Below are 25879 nucleotides of genomic sequence, written 5' to 3'. Positions count from 1 at the left end.
TGAAGGACAAGCCCTGCCTCTCCATCCTGCCACCCCCGTGCCAGACCTTCACATTTGGGCAAGCTAGAAACTCTGTAAGGAACAGATCTGACTCTGCCTGCTGATCTGACTTTCTGCTCTAGCAGCCAACATTAATATTAATGCTAAATTGGAAGGAGAGACATCGGGGTCCTCAGGCAGAAAGTCAGCACTAAAGGCTGAATATGAATTAGGCGGGATGGATTGGCCACACTTAATGCTAATACTGATGCAAACTTTATATTGCTCGAGTGCTTTTTGAGGAGCACAGACAAATGCTACCTTGATTCAGCCTAAAAACAGTGAAATCACTAGTCCTGTCTTGACATTACATATATAAAAATGAAGAGGTAAGGAAATCATTCAGATATCTGTCTAGAGATGTACTCCATGTTCAAGGGGACCCCTTACCCTAGAACTGCCAGGGACATTTATCTAAGCCCCTTAATGAAAACTGCTTCAGACATTAGGAGTGTTCATTCTTTCCTATCACCTCAACCTCAACATGTCTAGAATATCAGCTGCACCATCCCCAACCTGCTCCTAAGTTCCCTTGATACCTCTACTATTCCAGTGTCTCCAGCCTCAACAATGGGCTCTTCCCCACCCTTGGCCTTGGCCCCGCATTCAACATCATCAAGTGTTCCTTAGTGAGGTTCATTTCAGCATCCTTCCATCTGCCTTTCCCCTTGTCCAGGTTCTCATCGTTGCAGTTCTGATTCTACACTGAATCGACCCAGAGGGTAACAGAACATGCCGCCTCAAAACAGGCCACTTTGGTATAGAAATTATTTTGAGCTAAAGGCACCTGAAAAACAGCAAGTACAGAGAGAGGCTTTCTCTGAACTCCCTGTTTATCTGCCAAAAGTCAGATCCTCCAAAAGGATCTCATTTGTCATAAATCCCTTCCCCAGGATATTCATCAACCAGGGAAGATGGACTCTTAGCACAGGAGAGGAGTGAAGAAATTGACACCACACCCAGACACATTTTGTCACAAACTATCACACCTCCCATCTGGTCTTCTCCCATTTGGCCCATTCATTTTTTCCTGAAAACTATTTACTCTCTCCTTAAGAGGCCCATGTACCCCTCCTCTTTCTCTATAAGGATGGCATCTAACCCTGAATTCTAAGCTACCTGGGAAAGTTACTTATTTTCCCCCGGGTATCTCCCACGTGTACATGAGGGCTGCAGGTGAACAACTTTCTGTTTGTTTTCTCTTGTTAATCTGTCTTTTAGTACAGAGACCTTAGCTAAGAACTTAGCAGGGTGGGGGTAAAATTATTTTCCTCCCCTGTAACTCCTAACTAGCCTCTCAGAATCCTTCACCCTTCCATCACAGATTAAAAGTGCAGACTAAGTTCTTTAATGTGCCATATTTCCCCATTCAAACCCCCTGTGTGGCTCCCACTTCAGAGTCAAGCTCTAACTGCTCAACCTGGTAGTCAAGGCCCCCCCCCCCCGCCCCCACCAGTCCAGCTACTTCTATGCTCACAAGGATCCAGGCAGACCAGCCTCTCTTCCCGCCCCCGTAACAGGCTCCATCATTTCCCTCCACTATTATTCAGGCCATTCTGCCTGCCTCTTTCCTCCTACAAATCCTACTTCTTTTCAAAGACTGAGCTTACATGAGAACCACCAGTAAGCCTCCCCAGTTCATCTTTCTGTGTTCTGTTCTTCTAACACAATTTCTTTATTTATAACACTGTTTCCCAAAAGGATTTACAGCTAACTCCTGCAGAGATTGCTGACTATGCCACTCATTTACCACTTTCCATAATAATAGTAGCTAACATAGAGTGCTTACTAATGCCTGCCTCAGAATAGCGCTTTACATATATTAACCTATTTAAAACTCACAATAAACCTAGGAGGCAGGTACTATTATTATCTCCCTTTTATAGATCAGACACTGAAAGCTCTCACAGCCTGCCCAAGGTCACCCAGCTAAACTACAGAGCCAAGATTTTGACCCTGGCAGTCAAACTCCAAAACTATGTTCTAATAGTTAATCTTTTATTATCCATTAACTTTTAACTCCTAATCCTATTTTTCCACATAGTAGTCACCATGTTTCATGCCTCATCTTATCCCTTCCCATAGCTAGTACAGAGTTTTGCATGTAATTAGTTCTTTACAGTTTGCAGATATTATCTGCCTTAAAGTAGCCTTAAATTCTTTCTGGGGAAAAAAAGATGGTTATAAGCAAGTGGTTATAAGTCATGAAATCTTCTTACACACCAGTTGCCCTGGAAATCTAGGATCAGACCTTATAAACACTTTTATCATCTTCTTTGAATCACAAATGAGAATCAGAGTCTGAAAAATCTGGATTTCCAAAATATATGAATTTTAGTAACAAGGGCTGTAAAGTGAAACCTTTCCTCACCTCCCATACACACCAATTTCCAATATGACATTAAAAAGTATTTCTACAGGGAAAACAGTTTCCAAGAAAATAATTCTCAAATGTATTAAATACAAAATTATTGTTGAAGAAGATTTAGGGAGGGTAGTCAGTCTTTTGCAATGTTATCCTAAAAGAAGTTTTTGCAGCATTTGGATCTTCAGAATTTATTATTCAAAATATATAATCACCTATGAGGTCAAGAACCTTGTCTGATATCATGTTTATACTGTCCAAGCACCTAGCTAGTGAAAGATACATATTCATTCCTTAAAAATCCTCTGAAATGATTTCTCCAACTTTGAAGTTTTCTTGCTATCACTGATTGCTTTTCCTGTCTTTCCCTGAAATATATTAATTTCTCCCTGGCCCATGGATTCCCCTCCTCAACCCCTCCAGCTCCTGGCAGCTTTATTCTCTTTGCTCATCTATTTCTGGGCCATTCCATTGCCTACTAGAGTTAGCCTGTAATACCATGCTTGCCAGCAGGGGCTGCCATTTGCCACAGGATTTGCTAATTTTCAACATTCCCTAAATCTGAGACTCCAGATTGTGTAAAATAGTACAGTGCCTAATTTATCAACTTGGCAGGTTTGAAATGCTATAAAATCAGTTACTTAAAATGAGTCAACTCGTAATGTGCTGCACAGTTTTAATGAGCAGAGTTCCACTGCTCCATTAAGACAACAGGAGACCACATTGAGAAAACAAGCAGCAAGAATGTGAGGTTAAGAGAATAGCAGGAAAACCTGCTTCTTGCCCACAAGATCCCAGTGGGGACAATATGTTCAACCAACAATTGACTTTCTCCTTGGCAAGTAAAAAAGACTCATCTTTCATATCTGTCCTTCCTCTCCATTTGCATACAAGATCAGCCCTTTATTACCTCCTATAAAAATTACTCCAGTTGTCTTAAGTCTTTGTTCCCTGCCCCTAGGCTCTGCCCACTCCAAACCATCCTGTGCATTTGTATAATAATTTTCCTAAAGTGATGCTTGCTTAAAAACCTTCAGTGATACCCACAACCAAGACAGCCCTCTTCAACAGGATACTCCAGGCCCTTATAATCCAGTATCAGGTTACGTGTCCAACTTTACTTTCTATTATTCCCAGATTCTCCACTTTGACAAGGCAGGGGATTTTGTTCTTCACCACAGATTAAGCTCATTGTTGTCTTAGGACCTTTGTGCTCATAATCTACACACCTGAAGTGCCTGCCTTCTTCTCTTAACTCCTTAGTCAATGCTATTGCTAGAGTAATTTCCCAGGAGTAATTAAATGCATGGAATATTGCTGGTTAACATAATTCCTTCTCCCAGCATCCCTGGAAACATCTGAAATGTAGGACAAGTACTGCCCGACAAAGCAATATTAATGAAATACAACACTGTGTTGCACTTACACAGAGCATCGAGTGAGCAGACAACACACACATAATCCCTGAGGGACCTCAGTCAGCACAAGCCCTTCTGCTTGTCTACTGTTGCATTCCCCCGTGAAATATGCTTTGGATGGAGCCTCCCCACATTCTCAGAACTTCCTTAGTTCTGCATTAGTAGAATCTTAAAGATAACAGTAAGAGCCCTCTGCTCCATTTAAGTTCCACCTTTCCTCTCTACCAGCCCAACCCACATTTTCTTACTCTTCTGACTTCCTGAGAGTCACAGGCCACACCATGTTACCTATCCCACTACTCTGCCTGAAGACACACAAATACCGGCATCCACCATGATCACCAGATAGAGGCTGGCTCCATCATGTTCCCCTTTTCAGTATATTCATAGGCTGACCACAGTCCCTTCCCAGCTCTAGCTAGCCCTCCAAGAGCCTCTCTGCCTACCAGCCTACCTAGTCAGCCAACTACTCTCTCTTCTATGATACATCCTTGATTTATTGTATCTGGATGAAATATAGTCTATTCAGAGTCAGAAATCAAAAGGCTTAGATTGAAGTTCTAGCTCTGCTACTTTCTAGCGATATATTTGAACCTCTGTTTCCTCAGAGGTAAAATCGAAATTATAATTTCCATAAATTCAAGAAATGAGCTCAAAGGGGATAATGCATATGAAGCTCACTGAAAACTGTAGAGCACCATAAAGAAGTACAATGTCAAGTATTTCTGCACCCACTTGGTAGCAGTCACAACCTTACAGTTCACCCCATGAAGACATGAACAAAGTTAAGACCCTGGCAGGAAAGAGGAACTCTCTAGGCATTTACTCTTAGCACCGTTATGCTGTAGAAACAAGAATTTGTCCACTGGCTCTATCTGAATGCCAACTAATGGGCACAAGGTTCTTGTGAGAACGAAAATACTACAAATATGAGTGATGGTTCCTAAGGCGTGAGCCTCTGTCAGTATTATGAGTATACAGCATAAGCTTCAACCTTGGCAGGAGACAAATTAGTGGCCACCTATGAGGTACAACATAAAAAATTCCAGATAAGTTCCTGTTTCTTAGTGATTCTCCCTCCATTCTCCAATACCCTCCACAGTTCATTATTAGAGCTTCATTTAGTCAAGCTTTGGAGGGTTTTTGGTCTTCAAATGCCCCTTATTTAAATTAAAACACCTGTGAGCCCTTAAATCGCTTCCATCTCATACCTTAGTGAGTTTAGCTGAAGGTGAAGAGGAGCAGAATCATACAGAATAGAAGTCAAGAGGGGAAGGGAAGAGTGGAGGGCCTTGGAGGTTCATGAGAGGGTCAAAGAGGGGACCAGGAGGACTGAAAACAAAGTCCACACTCAGCCTAGTTTTGCTTTAGCCAGACCTTGTTAATATATGTTGCTTGGCTGTCATTCTTTTTGTATCCAGCAGCTTACAATTAGCCTTGATGGCTGATGAAGCAAAAGTGAAAAGAACATGTGATTTTTTTTTTAACTTTTAAATGTTATCTCTGGACCTATCTCAGCCCACACAGAGGTCAGAGAGGAAGGTGGGGGCTGCTGGCAAGAGGGGGACCTGCCTTGTGGTTTGAGCCCAAAGCCGATGGGGCTTCCCACCAGCAGCCCTAGCTTGGCAGCATGGCACTGGAGGCATGCCTCTTTGGAAACGTATCAGAGCCCTGCCTAACTGTGTCTGCTCCTCCTCAACATGCTTCCTTTTCCATCTACAGTATTTAGAAAGATGAGAGACAACGCTGCGAAGAACACAAAGGCTTTTGCAATTCCGTCTCTGGCTTCACATTCAAAGCTGTTGCTATCAGGGTTGGATTTAGCAACTTGGCATTCACTTCACAGGACCACCCCTGTTGGCGGCCATCTGGAGTCTTTTGGAGAATTTTTAAAGAGACACTGCTTAGAGAGCATTTGGTAGTGGAGAAAGCTCTAGTATTCAATCCAGGAAGCCTGGTCTGCGCCCACGATGAGTAGCTAAGTGACCTTGGGCAATCCACTGCACTTCCTTGAACCTCTGTCTCTTCATCAGTTCAGTGATTTGTCAATTTCTTGCAAGATTTAATAGTCTAGGGCAAAGGTCCCCAAAGTGTGGTCTCTGGAGGTGCAGCAGTCAGTATCTAGCAGAGCCTAGTAGAAGGCACATTCTCAGCCCCCACCCAGGCCTCCTGAATCAAAAATCCTGGGAGGAGGGCCCAGCAATCTCTGTTTAAGAAACAGTCCAGGGGATTCTGACACACAGCCAAATTGGAGAACCACTGCTGTAGGGCTCCTTGTTCCCCTTCTGCTGTTGCCAGTGTGCCTGGGCAACACTGATTTGCTGTTGGTCAAAAGTTTCTGACTGGTGGCCCAAGGAAGCACTCACTTGCAAAAGATGGCTGAGCCCACAGCTGGAGAGGCCCAAATCAGAGAGGCAGGGAACCTGGAGGAAAGCCCTGCCTCACTTCCCCAGCCCTTCCCACTGCCAAAGTTTCAGAAAACTTGGAGGCTTGTCTACTGAACAGGTATCTTTTGGGTCATGTTCTGAACGCAGCACATTTTTACAACATCAAAAGAAGCAAGAGCAAAAGGGGTTTTGTTAATGATGCCAACTTCTGTTCTGACTATTTTTGTCTCTAGTCCCCATAGATACATGTCATTTAGTGCTGGGCAAGGAAAATTACTTCTTCATTTCGGCTTTTTGTTTTTCCCCCTACTTTTTCTGACAGCTCTTGGCTTCCTCTAAGTTATCAGGAACAACTTGCAAGTGTTGTTCTGGGTTCCACCAGGGAACTGTGGTTTCCTAGCAACAGCCAGGGCCTGCTGGGCCATTCTCTGAGTCACCAGCTCCAGGCAGCTCCTGATAAGCAGTGTGAGGTGCAGAGGAACCCTCTGTGGACCCCACATGGGAGCCTGCCTCACAGGGTGATGGGATCTATAAAGAATAGACCATAGATAGGACCTAAAGAATGACATAAATAGAGGGCTCTTCATTCTAAACTAAATGGATCTTGCTTTCTGACTGTTCCATGCATATGGAAGAGGGGAAAGGAAGGAGGAAGGGAGGTAAGGGCAAAGGGAGAAGGAAAGGAAGGGAGGGCGGAAAGAAGAAATGTTTTCAACAAACGTCCCCTGAATGTCTGCATTCTCTACAATGTATACTGTATACTTTAGTTATATACTGGAGGTGCAAAATCAAATAAAATGTAGTCTTTGACCACAGGAAACATGTAGTCTAATAGGGAAGACAGTTCAGTAAACTTAATTTGCATTTCTTCCTAATGGATGTCATATTCCAGTTTCCATGACAGAGTACAACTATAGGGCTTCATGAGACATAATAAGGCCTCTTTTAATTTTGTAATATTTTTATTTCCCTATAAAATCATCTTTACCATTGAGATTTTTAGATGTCTGAGGATTAAGTCATATACAATATTGCTCTTACAATGAATTTAACCTCTCTATCTTTGGTTATATTCCCTTCCTTATTCTTAATGCTATGTATGTGGTCCTTTCTAACTTTTTTTTAAGGTTTTCCAAGAGTTTGTCTCTTCTACTGACCTTTTTGGAATAGGATCTTGGTAAATTTATCAACTTCACATTTATTTCAAATGTATTGATTTCTGTTTTTGTTTTTATTGATTCTTTTCTCTTCCTTTCCTAAAGTTATATTTGTTCTTTATGTCCTCTGAGTTGAAGCCATAATTGAATTCATTTATCTTCATTTTCTTGTGTATTAATAAAAGCACTTAAATCCGTGACTATCTCTGATTTCAGGTTTGGCTGCTGCCATATGTCTTAATATGAGCTCTTGTTGAATGTTCTTATTTACTTTTGTCTGCTCGATCTATCACAGGGATTAAAGTCCCCCTCTATGATTATGGTTCTTGTGGATTTCTCATATTTCTAAGAAGTTTTGATATATATATTTGATGCATGCTACTTAGCACTTAAGGTTTCAATGATTCCTTCATCTTTGTTATGGATTGCACCTATTAGCAATAGAAAAAGACAGAAAAAGAAAAACCCTTTTTCATCTCATTTAATGGCCTAGGCCTGAATGCTACATCATCTGATATTAATTTTGTCGCTCATGATTTACTTTTATTGTCCTTACTATCCTTTACTTTAACATATTAATTTAGACGCATGGCTTGTATTTTGACCTAGTAGAGGTTGGTTCTGGACCTGTTGTCCCTCCAATTTATTTTTTGTTTTTTTCTTACTCAGCTCTACATCATAGCGTGGTCCCTACAGATGGTCAGCTGACTTTCCACTGGGTTTGGCCAATAGAAGAAATCTGGTGAGAGAAAAGAGTAAGCAGGGGTCTTCCTCTCCCCCTAACTCTTATGTGATATTTCTTCAATAGCTGCAACTCCACTCTGGCTCTAGCTCCTTCTGAACAAGCCTGTTCTACCCTCTCCCTTGTCTTTCTAATATTGAGTGGATAATAGTTTTCTGAGGTTGCTAATCTCTGGGCTGCCTCGCGGTCCCCTGTTTAGCTTCCATACACTTCAATCCCCTGTGTAACTGACTTCCTATATTAAATTCCCTTAGTAGTAAATATTCAGAGTGGTTTTTGTTTTCCTGAGTTAACCTTGATATGTTCACCCATTTTATTTTACTTATATGTGCCGGGAGCCAGCGTGAGGATCTCCGCCCATGGCAAAGGTCATGAGGAAGGAGGCTCAGCATATGCAAAGGCAGGATTGAGCCTCAGGAGTCCCCCTGGAATTTCTCGAGCATCTACCCCCAAAACCAGAGTCTGCCTACTTTACTGCTTTGTGCTCTCACCCACACCTCTGACTTTACGGGGGGCTGTCCCCCACCACCATCTCTCTCCTGAATAGGTTCTTCCGGCCACATGTGATTGTTCAGAGCCTCCCAACTGTGAAAGGCATAAGATGTTCTAAACTGTCTAAATACAGATTCCTTTGAGCAGTTAAAAGATTGATTAGAAATTGTATTAGTGAAGGGTTTTTCACTTGTTGGGCCAATGTTTGCTGCTAAGTTTCCATATCCCTTACCTGCTGTGTCCCTGGCAGTGTATTGATTAATATAATTGGTGTAAGTAGTAGCTTTAATGTTTGTAACCTTGGACCCTTGTGTTAATTCTTTTTCTTGTTATAGCCCACCACACCTTTGCCCTATAGGAATGCAACTTTATCTAATGCTTTTGGAGGGTGGCGCCTGACTAATCACCTTGAGAGAAAAATAAGTTTTCTGAAGAAAGAGTCTTAAAATGTTAACAGGCCTCAGGGCCAGAAGATGATGCAAATCACCTAAACTTTTGCATATGATAAGTTTGCAGGAAGAAAGCCTGGCTTACTGCAAGACTCTACCCCTTCCCCCATTATCCTCTATGCATAACTTAAGGTATAAAAACTCCTTTGGAAAATAAAGTGCGGGCCTTGTTCACCGAAGCTTGGTCTCCCCATGTCGTTCTTTCTCTCACCTTCTGGCTGAATTATTCAGCCTCTTTTCTCCACTGAATTTTCTCACTGAGCTATCCTTATTTAACCACTCTTTATATCCTTAATTAATGTTTAATTAAGCAATTGTTTCCTGATCCTCGAGGACGCCATTCCCGCTTCGAATTCCCTGGATCCACCGAGGCTTGACCCCAGCTTATATGAATATTTAACCTATCCATTTTTGCAGCAAAGTCTGTGGGTTGATTGACTCAACATCCTTCTCAGACCCCCTTTTCCTTGCCTTCCTCTAGGATAAAAGCCACAAAACCAGAAACTAAACCCTTTCAGCAAGCAAAATCATGTGATACAATAAGACATATATAGAAGTCTATCAGGGATTTTTGCTTTACAAATAGGGATATTGACCTCTCTTTCCTTACCCTTTATTTTTCCTACCTGGACACTAGGTTTGATGGCTACAGCTTCGGCAGCCATTATGAGACTATGAGGAAAAGACAATTAGAAACACTGTGAACTGAGCCCTAAAACCCTTGAGCCACTCTTAAACCTATACCAGCTACCCCCTGACTTCCTGTTGCATAAGGAAAAGAAAATGATTATTTGCTTAACCTACTAATAGGATTTTCTGTTAGCCTCAGCAGAATGCAATTTCTAACTCAGTATTTCCCAAAAGGACATAATTGGAACCAGGGCCTGGTCAATTAGTATCCTTGGCCTCAGCTACTAAATGCCAGTAACACCATTCAAGTATTGTGCCAGTCAAAATCTCTTCCCAAACATTTCCAAATGTCTTTGGAAGGGATAGAGTTGTGCCCTTCCAAAAAAAAAAAAATAATGTGTATACACAGCAAACACAGTAAGTTTAATTTTTTTTAATATCATGTCAGAACTGCATAGACCCACTTTCTCCCTGGGAATTCATCAATCTTCTAACAAAATCATTGTTGTAAGGACATAAGGTGAGGTATTTGTTACAGTTTTGGGGGAGTATGAAAGGTTTTAAAAATAAAGTACAAGAATAATATAACAACCATGTATCTACTGTTCAGAATTAACAAATGTTAACATTCTGTTTCTTTGCTTCAGATTTTTTTTTAATAAAAGGAGCAAAATATTATAAAGCTGAAGTTATTTATTTCAAACTATAATTTGAAAGCTCTCCTAGTCTTCTTCCTCCCCAGGGGTAATGACTATCATGAGTTTGGCACGTTTCCATTTAGTTCTTGTTTCTTACTGTTAATCACTGTCTTTGTAAACAATTCCTAGTAAAGTGGGTGTGATTTTGAGTACTTGTTAAATGTGTATGAATCCTAGCAGGCTATTCATACCATTCTGGAATTTGCTGTTTTTCAAATTAACTTTATGTTTTTTCATATTTAGTTAAAACACAAATGTAGTTCATTAATTTTAACTAATGTATATTATTCAATTGTGTGAATTAATCAAGTTCATTTCTCTGTTAATATTTCCCTTGTGATGGACATTTGGATTGTTTCCACTTTTTCACTATTACAAACAATGATGTCATTGGAGGAGTTCATGGGGAAGCACATTTAGAAGAGTTTCTTTAAGGTGTATACTTAGAAGTCAAATTGCTGAGTACTCACATTTTCAACTTTGCTTCGTATTACAAAATTCTCCAAAGTATTAGAACTAATTTAAAGTTCACCAAAAGACTAAGAGAGTTTCTGTTTCCCTATATGCTCATCAACATGTGGTATCATCAGGTGATATTAATCTTTGGTAATCAGATTGATGGATAAGAATTAACAGGTCTTTGTTATTTTCTGTTTTCCTGACTACTAGTTATATTGGGGGAGGGATGGGACGTTCGACTTTTATTTTCTTAAAATGGATGTAAATTGAAATTTTCCTTCATCTGTCTATCAGATAGTCTTTCTGTTATTATTTTATGGGAGTTTTAAATTCTAATTGATTATACAGATTTGGTAGACTTCATTCATTCATTAAGCACCTTCAATATGCCAGGCACTATTCTAAGCCTGGGTATAAAACAGCAAACAAAATAAACCAAACTTAAATGCTCACAGAGCCTCTATTTGTTCCCTCTTCCTTCACACTCTCAAGTTTTTATCTGAATAAGCTGCCTTTTTAGATCCAGGTTATTATCATTTTTAATATTTTTGCTAAATTCCATAACATTAACAGCAATCATTTATATACTAATATGAAATTTTATTGGTTTAATTTCTTGTAATAAGTTCTGTGATGCACTGGCTTCCTCCAGTTTGAATTATTTATTTTGATTTCTTCCTTGAATTGCTATAGGACTTTTTCAAGGAATTTTGCTCAGAAAAAGGAATATTTTATGAGTTCTTCAACATGTGAGAATAGATGTTTCTGTTGCCCTCTCACATAAACCATATAAGAAATTCTTAGGCAGTAACATTTCCTTCAAAGCTTTATATATGTTATTCCCTGACTGCCAGCAATTAGTATGGCTGATGCTCTTTTTTCCCTTTTCTAAATAGTGTGGGGGTTTTTTGTTGTTGTTGTTTTTCCCTGAGTGCAAGAAGGAAGTTGTATTGCATCTGTTTTAGTAGGAGTCTATACACTAAGTTTACCTGATTCCCAGTACTCTCGCCTGGAAAATCCCATGGACGGAGGAGCCTGGTAGGCTGCAGTCCATGGGGTCGAGAAAAATCGGACACGACTGAGTGACTTCACTTTCACTTTTCACTTTCATGCATTGGAGAAGGAAATGGCAACCCACTCCAGTGTTCTTGCCTGGAGAATCCCAGGGACGGGGGAGCCTGGTGGGCTGTGGTCTGTGGGGTTGCACAGAGTCGGACACGACTGATGCGACTTAGCAGCAGCAGCAGCAGCAGTAGGTCCTTTCAGTCTGAAGACTCAAACGTTTCTTGAGGTATAGATTTTTTTCCTATTATTTCTTTATTGTTACACTTCTGTAGCTGCTCTCTCTTTGGGGCATTTTCACTGTACCTAAATTGGATCTGTTGGATTTATTCCCTGCCCATGTTTCCTTTACATGCATTATGGTTCTTGGAGTAGGAAATGGCAACCCACTCCAGTAGTCTTGCCTGGAAAACACCAGGGACAGAGGAGCCTGGTGGACTATGGTCCTTGAGGTCACAAAGAGTTGGACATGATTCAGCATGTACCATTTCTGTAGTTGTTCTCTCTTTTTGGTATTTTCATTACACCCAAGTTGGATCTGTTGGATTTATCCCCTGACCATGTTTCCTTTACATGCATTATGGTTAAGTTTATTTTCCTCTGCAATATAGGAGAATTTCTCAACATAATTGTCTAATTCACCAATTCAATTTACTTCGGGATTCAATTTTCTCTACATTGCCTTTATTTAGAATTTTAATTTAAGAATTATATTGCTGATATTATGGCAATATTTCCTGGCCTCAGATTGTTCTGTTTTCCTAAATACAGTGTCCTCTCTAATCCTGTATTGAAATATTAAAAGGAATTGGTGATTCAAAGATATCTACAAAGAAGTTTTTTCTTCTTCTGATTTCTTGGGATAAGTTCATTTCAGAGAGGTCATCTCCTTGGATTGCTCTGACTGGCCTCTCTTCTTTGAACAATTTAAATAGTATTGAATAATTTCTCAAGCCCAGCCCAGTGCTTTTTCCCTATTTACCCATCCTTGCAGCTCCTTAACTGCCCCATGTTTTCTTTTGGTTTGCCTTCAGATCTTTGCATAGGATGCAAAACCTCTGAATGAAACCCTCATTCTAGAATAATGCCTGGCACATAACAGTGCTCAACAAAAATTTGTTAACAAATAAATGTCTACATTTTTCCTGTTTGGGAATTTGAAAAGTGGCTTATCAGAAACTGTACAGGTCTGTATTTAAACTGTTTCACTTCAGACAAAAGAGAAAGGGAAAACTTCATATTTTTATGGCTTTTTTTCCTAAGATTAACAGTCTAGTTTGTACTCAGAAGTTAGGAAAGAGTATATGCAAGAAAGTTTGCCTGCTTAGCCCATTGAACTTATGGGATGCCCTTCTGTGTTTGCTGTGGTCAGCCAAGCCAGCCCCTTCTCAGAGTGGCACAGCTCTCCTTAGTACAAACCTGCTGGGATAATGCCTTCATTTGATTTGGCATGGCTGCTCATGGCAAGGATGGAGTCAAGGTCAACTTCCCAAGGTCATTGGTAGGGCTCACATGTGTCCCACATTTGTTTGAGCACCTATTGTCTGAGCTTGGAGATTACCTGAGGCTCTTCTAAGGGAATCTATCCACTTGTTTTTAAGTGAGTCTTTTCTTCATATGCACGGGAGTCAGAACTCCCCTAAATCCATTTTTTTAATAAAGTCTTCAATCAAGCTTGCGTTAGTTTCCTAAGGCTGTCATAGCAAACTGCCACAACCTGGATGACATAAAACAGTAGAAATTTATTCTCTTACAGTTCTGGAGGCTGGAAGTCCAAAATTAAGATTTTGGCAGGGCCGTGCTCCCTCACAATGTTCTGGGGGAGAATCTCTCCTTGCTTCTCTCTAGCTTCTGGTGGTTGCCAGCAGTCCTTGGCACTCCTGCACCACTCCAATCTCTTCCTCCCTTGTTACATGGCCTTTGTTTCCGTGTATCTCTTCCAAATATCCCTCTTCTTATAAGTATACCAACTGTTGGATTAGAGTCCACCCTAATCCAGTATGACCTCATCTTAGCTTGATTATATCTTCAAAGACCCTATTTTCAAATGCAATCACATCATAGGCACTGGGACTTAGAACTTGAACATATTATTTGGGGGAGACACAACTCAAGTCACAACAAAGGTTTTAAAACAATTCATAAAATAACAATTTTGCATTACTAAATAGTAAGACCCTAAATCTAGTTTCATTAGGGGAAACATTGCCCCAAACCACCTGCTCTGGCCAGACATGATAGTGACCATTTGCATGAGTTATCTTACAACAAGAAGTCCTGGTAAGAAATAAGGATCTAACAAGCTATCACCAACTGGAAGAATTCAGGAAAGGTCAAAAGGGGAGAAGAGACTCCAGTCCATATGCCCCACCAGCCTCCCAAGATCCTTCTCACTGGAATCCATCTTGGCTGGGCAATGTGTGCACCATCAGGAAGGACCCTGAGTTAGAGTGATTGGCCGGAGACACCCTATAAACTAAACCTAGCACCACAGAACCCAAGACTGCAAGCCACTTGGCAGAGCAGTCCTCCTGGTTTCCCTTACACTGCTCTTCTCCACCAGGGCACCCCTCCCAATAAAGTCTCTTTTTTTCCAGCACATGTGTCTCCTCAGACAATTCATTTCCAAGTATTGCACAGGAGCCCACTCTCTAGCCCTGGAAGGGATCTCCCTTCCTGCAACAGTTTTATGTGAAACTATATCTTACAGAAATGTCATTAAAATTTCTGGTTTCCAGTTGCACCATTTTTCTGTCTTCTAACTCTGCTGTACATGTTCTCCAACATTTATTGGACCATTTCAAATGGAATTGGGGTGAAAAGACAGAGAGTTAAATGTGTGGATCCAAATCTTAGAGAAATAATGTTTACAAACTTGATGAAGATTCACTTAATGACAGATATTAAAGTGGGATTAACAGTGGGCACTAGGAAAGAAAAATGGTGCCATCCAGTCATTAAGGAAACACAGATAAAATGATTGATGATGTCAAAAATCTCTGCCCGGAGATTTTCCTAAGCAACAGCTCAAGGCACACAGCTTCCCTCCACTGAAGAATAGTTTTCTTCAGACCTTGCTTGGGTGCCTAGCTTAGAAAGAATCTAAGGGTGTTTCTCAAAATTTTTCTAATGTCAATAAGAATGGAAAGATACTGTGCAGTGACATTTTCTCGTTCTCCTGCCAAAGGGAGAGGGGAGGCCTCAAGCACAGGTTGAACTTTAGGAGCACCGTAGAGGGGACAGCATGGATGAAGTCAGCTGCCAGAGGTGAGGATAGACCAGGCGGCACCGTCTGTGTCCACACCTGACCGGCACTGTCCATGGACTAATACTTAGTCCTCATGAGCCTGCAAGACGAGTGGTATTAGTTCTGTTTTTTTTTTTTTTTAACAGATAAGGGACCAGGTTCAAACAGATTAATTCCTCTCACATTTATATAACAGTTAAGTGGCAGAAGCAAGGGGAAAGGGGTGATTTGCTAAGACAGAAGGAAATGCTGGGCTGAAGAGTGGGACAGGGGTCCCATACCTTAGACACATCTTTGAAATCAGACATGTTTCCTCTGGTCTTGCTCTGCAAGTATCAACCAACGAACAACTCTGTAGTTACCTTCTCTGAGCCTTAGTCAAGTCATCTGCAAAATGGGAATAACACTCACGTTGATGGGGTTAAGTGAGATGAGATCAGTGATACCTGTTTCAGAATATTAGTTCTCTTCACCCACTTTTCCCAGCCTAGGAGGGAAAAAGTCCCCCAGGGAATCCTGACCTGCCAAGCCTTGTTGTATAATAATACTTTTTCCTTTCATCCTCAAAGTACTTTCGTATGCATTATCCTAGTCAGTTCTGGTTAGGAAAGTCTAACACCCACTCCACTGTTCTGGCAGATGAAGAAATAGTCTCAGAAGCATTGAGAAATCACCCCAAGGTCACAAGCTCTTGCTGGAACTGGGCTCCAGATCACCTGACGTCTGGTTACAGCTACACCCAACAGAGCAGTCCTGAAGCATCTCATTTGCTGAATTACAAAGTATTGTAGCTGTACATCAAAGCCAAAAGTTGTAACAAGCTGCTGTGACAGCAATTTCAGGTTGAGTTTCTATTGACCTGTTAGCTGTCCACCCTGACTGAGGCATCAGCTATCTCACCTATTCTGAGACTTCAATAAAGAGCTGGGTGGGGACCATCCATCAGTGTCACCTGCTGTGTCTGGAGGCTCTCTAGGAGACAGGAGTGGCGGGGGAGCAACTCTGCCCACAAACTATGTGCTGGGAAGCAGGCTATTATAACATTTGAATTGCCACTCTACGGGGACTAGGCCACCTAACACCACCTCTCAGATAGAAGGAAATAGAAATGAAAACCCCTGTCCCCTTAATCCTGCAAGTAAAATGAAGAATTACCATAAATTAATATAACTAATGTGGAGTAAATCAATAATTATCTATCATTATTTACCTTCTACTGTCAGATTTCTTCATCAACTAAATCTCTCTCTCTCTCTCTCTCTCTCTCTCTCTCTCTCTCTCTCTCTCTCTCATACACACACACACACACACACACACACACACACAGTCTAACTCAGGTTCAAGTTTGCTGGTGTAAATTTATCTTGACTTTCACAGAAAACAAGGCAAATGTTAAATCCTTCTTTTCATTTGGATCCAAATCAATATTTTTTGAGAGCCTTAATACTTGGAGACAAGCTCCAGAGTAATGCTCAGTTAAAATGCTGCACAACCGGCCTCATTTCCATCGCAATATCTTAAGCTCCTGATTGTTAAACCTTCTGTGATGGGAATCCCTTCCTTACTATTCCCCACATGTGCAGGCTGCAAAATTAGCTGCTCCAACATGAGCCACGCTTTATGCCAAGGTGATCTCAGGCTACTGCACACATTACACAGACTTTGCATATCGGGGGAATAAATCTCAATGACCCTAAAATCTTTCCCTCATAATCAGTTTTCTTTCCTATAACTGCATCTCTCTGAGGACTGTCTGGAGTTTTACTGCAACAAATAAGTTAATATAGGAGAGGAAACAGATGGGCTTGACTGCATTCTGGGATTTTTATAAAGCAACTCATTTTGGAAAGTGTAAGTAAGCTTTTGTCTACAAATCCCCCAAAGGCATGAATAAAGAATGGGAATTTGGGTCCCAAAATAACAAGAAGGGACAATACTTGTGGTACCAACCCACAAGTGGCCTGAGAATTCAGTCAGTAGCACTGAGGTTCCAAACACTAATCCCAGATGGGCACTATCTCACTTCATGGTCTTGAATGCATCAGTGAAATCTCCACATTGGGTTGGAGTTTTCATTTGCGACACAGGTTTGATATTACAAACACCTATTCAAAGTGAACATGATACTTTTTACTAGCCACTAGAGAATTTTGTGCCTTGTGTCAAAGAAAAGTTTGAGGCTCAGTCTAATTTAAAAATAACAAATTGTCGTCAGTGGACTACTTCCATGACTCAGGATCATCATAAAGGTGGTACACTGGGGGTGAATTGTGGATTAGACAGGAGAGGAAAAATTCCCAAAATACCCAGACCACTCTGTGTTTTCTGAGAACTACTGAGCCCATGATGGGCCTCTACATGACCAGGTGACCATTCTACTGGTACCCCCCCATGTCACACAGACTTGGTATCTGACCAAAGGGAACCTATCCTGAGACTGAAATGGGGTAACTGCATTCTATCTCCTAGAAATTTGGAATTAAAAGTCAGTGGGCCCTGGGACTTCCCTGGTGGTCCAGTGGTTAAGACTCTGAGCTTTCAATGCAGCAAGGCTGGGTTCAGTTACTGGTTGGGGAAATAAGATCCCACATGTGGCACAGAAAAAAAAAAAAAAAAGACAATTGGCCTCATCACACATTGCTAGTTGGGATGCAAAATGATGAAGCCACTGTGGAAAATAGTATGGCAGTTCCTCAGAAAGTTAAACATAGAATTATCATAAGACCTAGCAATTCTGCTCCTTGGTGGAGAATTGAATATATGTACTTGCAAAAACTTGTACACTCATGTTCATAGCAGCATTATTGGTAATAGCTAAAAAGTGGTAACAACTCAAATGCCCATTGATTGATGGGTGGATAAACAGATGTGATATTTCCATATATTAGAACGCTATTTAGCCATAAAAGTAAGTGGCAGTACTCTTAAATGCTACAACAAGGATCAACATTAAAATCATTATGCTGAAATGAAAGTGAAAGAAGTCAGACACAAAAGTCATATGTTATATGATCGCATTTATATGAAATGTTCAGAATAGGCAAAGCCAAAGAGACAGAAAGTAAATTAGTGGTTACCAGAGAATGGGGGGAGGGGATATTTGGGACTAGGTGCTAAGAGAAACAGGGTCTCCTTTGGGTGAAGGAAATGTTCAGGAATTAGGTAGTGGTAATGACTGGACAACATAATGAATATACTGAAAACCACAGAAGTGAACACTTTAAATGATGACTCTTACATTATGTGATGTACATTTCAATTAAAAAAATACTATATTAAAAATAAACATTGGGATTTAGTCAGGTAGGTATGGGCTGTGATCTGGAAACTTTCTATCACTCAGAGACTGAGGGTACCATTCATGGGGATTTATAGTGAGCCAAACATATTCAAAAGCAGAGACATTACTTTGCCAACAATGGTTCATCTAGTCAAGGCTATAGTTTTTCCTGTGGTCATGTATGGATGTGAGAGTTGGACTGTGAAGAAAGCTGAGTGCCGAAGAATTGATGCTTTTGAACTGTGGTGTTGGAGAAGACCCTTGAGAGTCCCTTGGACTGCAAGGAGATCCAACCAGTCCATTCTGAAGGCGATCAGCCCTGGGATTTCTTTGGAAGGAATGATGCTAAAGCTGAAACTCCAGTACTTTGGCCACCTCATGCAAAGAGTTGACTCATTGGAAAAGACTCTGATGCTGGGAGGGATTGGGGGCAGGAGGAGAAGGGGACAACAGAGGATGAGATGGCTGGATGGCATCACTGACTCGATGGACGTGAGTCTGAGTGAACTCCGGGAGTTGGTGATGGACAGGGAGGCCTGGAGTGCTGCAATTCATGGGGTCGCAAAGAGTCGGACACCACTGAGCGACTGAGCTGAACTGAACTGAAACACAAGCTCAACAGAGAAAGCTAGTTTGCAAGGGAAACAGAGAAGGAGCAGATACTCCAACAGTGGTACAAATGAGGTGACTGGCAGCCGCTGGAGTGAGAAGCTCTCCAAGTCCTAGTGTGGATCTGTGCAAGACCCAGATGAATAGCCTGACCTTGGGAGATACCCCTGTACCTATTTAATAGGCCCCCACTTTTTCTTCTTTAAATTGAAGAAAGTAGGGAAAACCACTAGGCCATTCAGGCATGACCTAAATCAAATCCCTTACGATTATACAGTGGAAGTGACAAAATAGATTCAAGGGATTAGATCTGATAGACACAGTGCCTGAAGAACTATGGACAGAGGTTCGTGACATTGTACAGGAGGCAGCGATCAAAACCATCCTCAAGAAAAATAATTGCAAAAAGACAAAATGGTTGTCTGAGAAGGCCTTACAAATAGTTGAGAAAAGAAGAAAAGCGAAAGGCAAAGGAATAAAGGGAAGATATGCCCATCCGAATGCAGAGTTCCAAAGAATAGCACAGAGAGGTAAGAAAGCCTTCCTAGGAGATCAATGCAAAGAAATAGAGGAAAACAATAGAATGGGAAAGACTAGAGATCTCTTCAAGAAAATTAGAGATACCAAGGGAACATTTCATGCAAAGATGGGTTCAATAAAGGACAGAAATGGGATGGACCTAACAGAAGCAGAAGATATTAAGAAGAGGTGGCAAGAATACACAGAAGAACTGCACAAAAAAGATCTTCATGACCAAGATAATCACAATGGTGTGATCACTCACCTAGAGCCAGACATCCTGGAACGTGAAGTCAAGTGGGCCTTAGAAAGCATCACTACAAACAAAGCTAGTGGAGCTGATGCAATTCCAGCTGAGCTATTTTAAATCCTGAAAGATGATGCTGTGAAATTGCTGTACTCAATATGCCAGAAAATTTGGAAAACTAGCAGTGGCCACAGGACTGGAAAAGGTCAGTTTTCATTACAGTCCCAAGGAAGGACAATGCCAAAGAATGTTCAAACTACCGCACAATTGCACTCATTTCACAAGCTTGTAAAGTAATGCTCAACGTTCTCCAAGCTAGGCTTCAACAGTATGTGAACTGAGAATTTCCAGACGTTCAAATTAGATTTAGAAAAGGCATAGGAACCAGAGATTAAATTGCCAACATCCACTGGATCATACAAAAAGCAAGAGAATTCCAGGAAAAACATCTACTTCTGCTTCATTGACTATGCTAAAGCCTTTGACTGTGTAGACCACAATAAACTATTGAAAATTCTTCAAGAGATGGGAATACCAGACCACCTGACCTGCCTCCTGAGAAATCTGTATGCAGGCAAGAAGCAACAGTTAGAACCAGACATGGAACAACAGACTGGTTCCACATTGGGAAAGGAGTATGTCAAGGCTGTGTATTGTCACCCTGCTTATTTAACTTATATGCAGAGTACATCATGGGAAACGCTGGGTTGGATGAAGCACAAGCTGGAATCAGGATTGTCAGGAGAAATATCAATAACCTCAGATATGGAGATGACATCAAACTTATGGCAGAAAGCAAAGAGGAACTAAAGGCCTACTGATGAAAGTGAAACAGGAGAGTGAAAAAGCTGGGTTAAAACTCAACATTCATAGATGTATGGATGCAAGAGTGGACCATAAAGAAGGCTGAGCACTAAAGAATTGATGCTTTTGAACTGTAGTGTTGGAGAAGATTCTTGGGAGTCCCTTGGACTGCAAGGAGATCAAACCAGTCCATTCTAAAGGAAATCAATCCTGAATATTCATTGGAAGAACAGATGCTGAAGCTAAAGCTCCAATACTTTCACCACCTGGTGCGAAGAGCTGACTCATTAGAAAAGACCCTGAAGCTGGGAAAGATTGAAGGCGGGAGGAGAAAGGGACAACAGAGGACAAGATGGTTGGATGGCATTACTGCCTCAATGGACATGAGTTTGAGCAAGGTCGGGGAGTTAGTGAAGGACAGGGAAGCCTGGAGTGCTGCAGTCCATGGAGTAGCAAAGAGCTGGACACGGCCGAACTACTGAACAACAGAACTTTACATCAAGCTTGTTTGAGAGGACTTCTATTACTTGGAACCGAACAATCCTGTCCAAGACAAAGCAAACGGCATGCATGCTAAGTTGCTTAAGTTGTTCTGACTCTTTGCGACCCCATGGAGGGTAACATGCTAGACTCCTCTGTCCATGGGATTCTCCAGGCAAGAATACTGGAGTGGGTTGCCATTTCCTCCTCCAGGGGATCTTCTCCACCCAAGGATCGAACCCACATCTCTTATGTCTCCCACATTGGCAGGCAGGTTCTTTACCACTAGCACCACCTGGGAAGCCCAAGTAAATGGCAACACAGAACAGTATTCCCAAACTTTTTGGCACCAAGGCCCAACTTTGTGGAAGACAATTTTTCCACGCACCAGGGTGGGAAGATGTTGTTGAAATGATTAGAGTGCATTACATTTGCTGTGCACTTTATTTCTGTTACTATTATATCAGCTCTATCTCAGATCATCAGGCACTAGATTCTGGAGTTTGGGGGCCCCTGAGTGAAAGCATTCATCCCTCTCCCCACCCCACCAAGATGGTAAAAGCACTTCCGGTTTCTCAGACACCCACGTGAAAACAGAAATACCGTGAAGTACAAAATACCCAATTCTACTTGAAGAAAGGAAAGCTCACTTTCACTTGGTCAGCTCACTTTCATTTAAAAAGCTCTGAGGCCCAAACATAGCAGGAGCTTAGAGGAACATACGTCTAACCCAAGGGGCAGGGGGTATGAAAGACACAGTGACTACTAGTCTCACCCGACTCCTCAGTCAGGGTTTGAAGGAAGTCTCACTTCAGGGCAACTACAAACTGCCCAGAGAACCCTTCTCAAGTTTTCTCCCTCTACCCCACTTTCCTGAGGGTATCCTTGTTTTCCACTGAAGGCCTAAGTGGTAAATGTTGGGAAGGACGTTGGTCAAATCTAGTAGAGAGGATTGCACCATTCCCATGTCTGTCTTTTTAAAAAATCTACCTATTTTAGCTTTTCTCCCAAAGTATAAAGTAATGTGATCTACAAGAGGAGGCAGGCTTGTTGAACACCCTTTCTAATAGCATCCATGAAAATTAACTTTCATTGATTTGCTATTAAAATTCTACATCCATAACTACTTTGTATAATGATTTACTCGGTAAGGCTGATTTTGAGTCATGAGCTGGCAGGTGCATAGGTACCTTTATAACAGAGAATTCAATCTTTTTAAGGATGCCAGAGATGCCTAAACTCAACATTACTATTCACCTCAAGGCTCCTGAAGATTGGAATCTCAACGTCTCCCAGAGATGCGGTTTACGGAAACTAGGCTTGCAAAATCAGAATGTTGCCTGTGAGGTCATTGGACCTTGGCCTAAATCTAATTTGAATAATTACATTTCGTTCCATCTTGAGTTAGTAGAGGCCCCTGATTAATAATCAGCATTTGCTACATGCCAGTGAAGTGTTTGCTGCTATATATAGACAGAGTTAACAATCTAATTAACTATAGGAACTGGCAAGATGAAAACTCCATTCAGGGAGAAAGATAGATGACAGTATTTTTAAGGTCTGTGAGCACTGAGCTGTCCCTGACCCTAATCCATTAGCAGTTATTGTCAAAGGTCACTCTGTTAGCCCTCATTTTTAAAACCTCCTTCCAAAAGCTGTCACCTTTTCTTCCTGAGGGCAGGCATTTCAGCAATAAATATTCCATAATGATCCTATAGAACCTTGAGGTGCCTAAGGATAAAACGTGACTGGAGAAGCATATGTCACTGTCCAACAGTTCTAGACACTGATAGTTCATAGCCCTTGGACTTGCTGTCCTCAGTATTGTTGTTCAGTCACTCAGTCATGTCCAGCTCTTTGCAGCCTCATGAACTACAGCACACTGGGCTTCCCTGGCCTTCTCTATCTTCCAGAGTTTGCTCAAACTCATGTCCATTAAGTCGGTGATGCCATCCAACATCTCATCCTCTGTCACCCCCTTCTCCTCCTGCCCTCAATCCTTCCTGGCATCAGGATCTTTTCCAATGAGTTGGCTCTTTGCATCAGGTGGCCAAAATATTGAAGCTTCAGGGCCCAACCTCTGGTGGCCAGGCAGAGACAATTCTGCCATTGCTTTTTTCATATCAGTGTTTGGCTCTCATGGATTTTCTTTCTTCTATCCAGTTGTAATGAAGTAAAATCCAGCATAGGACAAACCTCCTGAAAAAAGTGCATTCTGGGACCTTTGCCTGGTGATCCAGTGGTTAAGACTCAGCCTTTCAATGCAGGGGACACAAATTGGTTCCCTGGTAGAGAAACTAAGATTCCCACATGCCTTGGGGCTACTGAGCCCATGAGCCAACTAGGGAGGCCGAGCAACACAAATAGAGAGAACCCCTATGCTGCAATTATAAAGCCCACGTGCTCCGGAGCCCTCTTACCACATGGAAGAGTCCCCAGAACACAATGAAAGATCCTGGGCGCTGCAACAAAGATATGACATAGCCACAAAAAAATAAATAACTTTTTAAAGAGTGTTTCTATTAAGTTATTTCTGATCTAAAGTTCACAATCCGATTTCCATCTGAGGGTATCTAAATTTGGCCTATTACATAATTAAAATGAGCATTTTGCCAAGAGTAGGATTCCCATCTTTTTTTTTTTTTTTTCTTTCATGTTTAATTTGCAATAATGTGCCTCCTTTTCCCCATCTTACTTCCCAACAAAGGATTCCTGAGCCCTGGGTACCAAGCCAATATGCTGTGGCTTCACAATTAAGCCAATCCCTGACCTTTATAGAATGTTTTAAAACTAGGGTCTTGGTTTTTCACAAAATAACTAAATGCATATATCACCCTAGTGGGCCCAGGGCCTGGGGTCCATCTTTACCTTTGACCTTAGACTATATTTCTCTCCTTTCTTATTATCAAACCTCTTTACTGAGAGGTACACGTGTGGTGCATTGCGCCCCTGCCTTCACTGCTGCGTCAAATGCCCCCAGTGGTGTCCTAATGACAAAATCTCATTTCCATGGCTTTATGGAGGCACCTGCTACCAGTGAGCACCTTTTGCAATCTTATAATTCTCTCCTCCCTTGGTTCAAGTAACATTCTTTTGATTTCCATTAACTTTGGTGATAGAGTTGCCAGATTTAGCAAATAAAACTACAGGATAGCCAGTTAACTTTGGTTTCAGATAAATATGCATGGGATGTATTTATACTGAACTGTTATTTGGTGGTTGACTGAAACTTGAACTTTACTGTGGGTCCTGTATTTTACCCGACAACACTACATGGTGATATTTCTTTGCTTTTTTCCATCCAGGCTTCAGTCTTTGTTCCTTTCATTTCTTTCATGTTTACTTGCCCCTCAGTGAAGGTACCTACTCTACCAGCCTCAACCATCATATCCCTTCTGGATTACCTCTCTCCTTCCTCTGAACTCCTTAAACATATTTAGCAATTTGCTATGCTTCCCTGTTACAGACATCTCTTCTGTTGTCTTAAACTATAATTTGAATTTTTCATGTGTTCATTATTTATTGCTTACATGATTTTAGATTCCTAGAGGTCAGAATTCTTCTTTGTATACCAAGGCCTGCAGCATAGCTTCCGTGGGTAGACTTATCAACAAATGTATAAAATTCCCAACCCTTGGCCTCTCCTCATCAAACTAACCCCTTCCTGGGGCCTCCCTAATGGTCCAGTGGTTAAGATGCCACACTTCCAATGCAAAGAGTGCAGCTTCAATCGCTGGTCAGGGAACTAAAATCCCACATGCTGATCAATGCAGCCAGGAAAATTAAAAAATAAAATAAATAACCCCTCTCCTTTCTATACAATGCTGCCTGGAAATCCTACCATTATGTTCCCTCAGGCCTTCTACTCCCCTGGGTGTTGCACCTCTTCATAATTCCAGCTCTTCCCCTACTTGCTCTGAGCTGACGGCCTTTCTTCCTACCTTGCTGGGATAATAGAAACATTCAGAGAATATTCACACAGGCTCTCACTTGTGTGACAAGCAACCTACCAGAGTCTGTCCCCACATATTCTGCCTTCCCCCTGTGACAATGACTCTGTTCTTTGCTCCTTTCAAAACAAACCTCTCCCTTTTTCAGTGGATCTCACCTCCCTCCTCCCCAACTCAAGGACATCACTGCAGCAATTCTCTCTTCTCTCCTTAATACAGCCAATGTTCTCCTTTCTGTATGACTGTTACCATTAACTTGCACTAGGATTTCACCTCTTTGTGTAATAAGTAAACAGACAAACCAACCTCCGCATCCCTTGACATCAAATTACTCTCCAGCTACCACACTAGTTTTTGCCTGCTGTACAGCAAAATTCCTCCAAAGGGCCTGTATTTTCTGTCTCCAGTTCCCCTCCTACTATTTTCCCCTAAAGCCACTGTAATCAGGATTTGGTCTCACCCACATCTAAACTGGCTTTCTCAGGTGGCACTGCGCTATTCTTTGTCACTCAGTCGTGTCCAACTCTTTACGACCCCACGGACTCTAGTCTGCCAGGCTCCTCTGTCCATGGGGATTCTCCAGGCAAGAATACTGGAGTGGGTTGCCATGCCCTCCTCTAGGGGACCTTCTCAACCCAGGGATCAAACCCAGATCTCCCGCATTGCAGGCAGATTCTTTACCATCTGAGCCACCAGGGAAGCCCCAGAATACTGGAGTGGGTAGCCTATCCCTTCTCCAGGGGAACTTCCTGACCCAGAAATCAAATCAGGGTCTCGTGCAATGGCAGGCAGATTCTTTACCAGCTGAGTTATCAGGGAAGCATGAATGGTAAAGAATCTGACTG

At 41.6% G+C, this 25879-nt stretch overlaps 1 long non-coding RNA gene across 4 annotated transcripts; it reads left to right on the top strand.

The window, feature by feature from the left end:
• Positions 1-4929: 4929 nt before the first annotated feature.
• On the top strand, positions 4930-9228 carry LOC147364161 (uncharacterized). 4 transcript variants are annotated; one of them, XR_015133625.1, is made up of 3 exons: positions 4930-6327; positions 8036-8108; positions 8936-9071. It is a non-coding gene; the product is annotated as an uncharacterized LOC147364161 (long non-coding RNA). The 4 variants fall into 4 exon arrangements; XR_015133627.1 differs by having other exon boundaries at positions 8036-8121; positions 8936-9061; XR_015133624.1 differs by lacking the exon at positions 4930-6327 and adding an exon at positions 6598-6868 and having other exon boundaries at positions 8036-8121; positions 8936-9228.
• Positions 9229-25879: the final 16651 nt, after the last annotated feature.

The sequence above is a fragment of the Bos grunniens genome, chromosome 10 (genome assembly GCF_055505025.1).
Source record: "Bos grunniens cultivar Pamir isolate PY7600 chromosome 10, Bosgru_T2T1.0, whole genome shotgun sequence".
NCBI lineage: Eukaryota > Metazoa > Chordata > Mammalia > Artiodactyla > Bovidae > Bos > Bos grunniens.
The sequence above is the reverse complement of the archived record's forward strand: the minus strand, read 5'-3'. Positions and strand labels throughout refer to the sequence as shown.